The sequence below is a fragment of the Arachis ipaensis genome, chromosome B4 (assembly GCF_059453495.1).
Source record: "Arachis ipaensis isolate K30076 ecotype BB chromosome B4, ASM5945349v1, whole genome shotgun sequence".
NCBI lineage: Eukaryota > Viridiplantae > Streptophyta > Magnoliopsida > Fabales > Fabaceae > Arachis > Arachis ipaensis.
The window spans coordinates 37,819,402-37,822,626 of NC_142439.1; the positions used below are offsets into that span (position 1 = coordinate 37,819,402).

Here is a 3,225-nt window from a genome sequence, read left to right on the forward strand (position 1 = left end):
TGCTATTGCTGAACATTTTTCTTCCACCATTATTACTGTTGAAGCCTTGTTGAGGCTTCTGTTGATCCTTCCATGAGAGATTTGGATGATTTCTCCATGAAGGATTATAGGTATTTCCATAGGATTCTCCCATGTAATTCACCTCTTCCATTGCTGGGTTCTCAGGATCATAAGCTTCTTCTTCAGATAAAGCTTCTTTGGTACTGCCTGTTGCTGCTTGCATTCCAGACAGACTCTGAGAAATCATATTGACTTGTTGAGTTAATATTTTGTTCTGAGCCAATATGGTATTCAGAGTATCAATCTCAAGAACTCCTTTCTTCTGATTTGTCCCATTATTCACAGGATTCCTTTTAGAAGTGTACATGAATTGGTTATTTGCAACCATCTCAATGAGTTCCTGAGCTTCTGCAGGCGTCTTCTTCAGATGAAGAGATCCTCCAGCAGAGCTGTCCAATGACATCTTGGACAGTTCAGACAGACCATCATAGAAGATACCTATGATGCTCCATTTAGAAAGCATGTCAGAAGGACACCTTCTGATCAATTGCTTGTATCTTTCCCAAGCTTCATAGATGGATTCACCTTCCTTCTGTCTGAAGGTCTGGACTTCCACTCTTAGCTTACTCAATTTTTGAGGTGGAAAGAATTTGGCCAGAAAAGCACTGACCAGCTTTTCCCAAGAGTTTAGGCTTTCCTTAGGTTGTGAATCTAACCATATCCTAGCTCTGTCTCTTACAGCAAAAGGGAAGAGCATAAGTCTGTAGACCTCAGGGTCAACCCTATTGGTCTTGACAGTGTCACAGATTTGCGAGAATTCAGCTAAGAACTGATGAGGATCTTCCAATGGAAGTCCATGAAACTTGCAATTCTGTTGCATTATTGAAAGTAATTGAGGTTTCAGCTCAAAAGTTGTTTGCTCCAATGGCAGGGATAGAGATGCTTCTCCCATAGAAGTCGGGAGTAGGTACAGTAAAGTCACCAAGCACCTTCCTTGCATTGTTGGCATTTTTGTTATTTTCGGCTACCATGGCTTCTTCTTGTTTGAAAATTTTTGTTAGGTCCTCTCCAGAGAGTTGTGCTTTAGCTTCTCTTAGCTTTCTCTTCAAGGTCCTTTCAGGTTCAGGATCAGCTTCAACAAGAATGACTTTGTCCTTGCTCCCGCTCATATGAAAGAGAGGAGAGGAAAGTATGGAATCCTCTATGTCACAGTATAGAGATTCCTTGAGATGTCAGAGGAAAAGAAGAATAGAAGGAGGAGGTAGAAAGGAGAGAATTCGAACTTATAGAGAGAGGGAGTCCGAATTGCACCTTTAGGAAGAGTGTTAGTCCATTAAATAGAAGAATGTGAGAAAGGGGGGAAGAATTTTTGAAATTAAATTAAAAAAAAAATTGAATTATTTAAAAGAAATTTTGAAAAATTGGTTGATGATTTTCAAAAATTAAAATTGAGAAAGTAGTTAAGTGATTTTGAAAAAGATTTTGAAATTAGGAATAAAAAAGATATGATTGAAAATCATTTTTGAAAAAGATGTGGTTGAGAAGATATGATTGAGAAAATATGGTTTTAAAAATATATGATTGACAAACAATTAAAAAGATTTGATTTTTAAAATTAATGTCTTGGCTAACAAGAAATTTAAACTATATGATTCTAAAATTCAATTATTGAACCTTTCTTAACCAGGAAGAAATTTTTGAATAAAATCACTAATTGTTAGCAAGGATTTTTGAAAATAGTAAAAAAATGGAAAGGATTTGATTTTGAAAAGATATGATTGAAAAGATATGATTTGAAAAAGATTTGATTTTGAAAAATTATGAAAATTGGAAAAAGATTTGAATTAAAAACAAAATCTTCCCTCTTGTGCCATCCTGGCGTTTAAACGCCAGTTTTCCTTCCTCACTTGGCATTTTGAACGCCCAGCTTTTTCTGTTTAATTCCTCTGCTGAATGTTCTGAATCTTCAATTCTCTGTATTATTGACTTGAAAAGACATAATTTTGAAAAAAAAATTTGAATTTTTAATGATGAGAAACAATCAAAATGCAACTAATCATGGAAAACTAAGATCAAATAAACAATGCATGCAAGACACCAAACATAGAAATTTCATATTAGAGACACTAACAAATTGAGAATGCATATGAAAAACAACAAAGCACACAAGACAAGAGAATTTGAAGATCAGAGCAAGGAAATCATCAAGAATAACTTGAAGATTAATGAAGAACATAATGCATATATTCGAAAATTGCAAGAAATTAAATAAAACATGCAGGACACCAAACTTAAAAATTGACACTAGACTCAAACAAGAAACACGAAATATTTTTTATTTTAAGATTTTATAAAAAATTTTGTAATTTTTCGAAAATTATTTGGAAAAGAAAATAAAGATTTCAAAATTCTTAAAAAGAATTCCAGGAATCATGCAATGTTAGTCTAAAGCTTCAGTCTAAAAAGATTAGACATGGCTAGCCAAGCTTTAGTAGGACATTACATACAACAGCCAAATTGATGGGAATCAATTAGCTCATGTGATGATAAAAGCATCATCTGAAACTCTAAAATTCATTCTTAAAAATTCTGAAGAACATAGAATAATTTATTTTTTTGAATTTTTTTTGAAAATAAAAACCTTAAAAATAAAATAAAATTACCTAATTTGAGCAACAAGATGAACCGTCAGTTGTCCAAACTCAAACAATCCCCGGCAACGGCGCCAAAAACTTGGTGCACGAAATTGTGATCATCAATGGCGCCAACAACTTGGTACGCACAATTGTAATCTCAACTTTTTTTTACAATTCCGCACAACTAACCAGCAAGTGCACTGGGTCGTCCAAGTAATAAACCTTACGTGAGTAAGGTTCGATCCCACGGAGATTGTCGGCTTGAAGCAAGCTATGGTCATCTTGTAAATCTCAGTCAGGCGGATTCAAATGGTTATGGAGAATTGATAATTAAAAGATGAATAAAACATAAAATAAGATAAAGGTACTTATGTAATTCATTGGTGAGAATTTCAGATAAGTGCATGAAGATGCTTTGTTCCTCCTGAACTTCTGCTTTCCTATTGTCTTCATCCAATCATTCATACTCCTTTCCATGGCAAGCTGTATGTTGGGTTTCACTGTTGTCAATGGCTACCATCCATCCTCTCAGTGAAAATGGTCCAAATACACTGTCACCACACGACTAATCATCTGTCGGTTCTCGATC

The 3,225-nt window shown here is 34.5% G+C and overlaps 1 non-coding gene across 1 annotated transcript; it reads left to right on the top strand.

Annotated features, from left to right (window-relative positions):
- Positions 1 to 517: 517 nt before the first annotated feature.
- On the top strand, positions 518 to 625 carry LOC148567224 (small nucleolar RNA R71). The gene has a single exon (XR_015882531.1). It is a non-coding gene; the product is annotated as a small nucleolar RNA R71 (small nucleolar RNA).
- Positions 626 to 3,225: the final 2,600 nt, after the last annotated feature.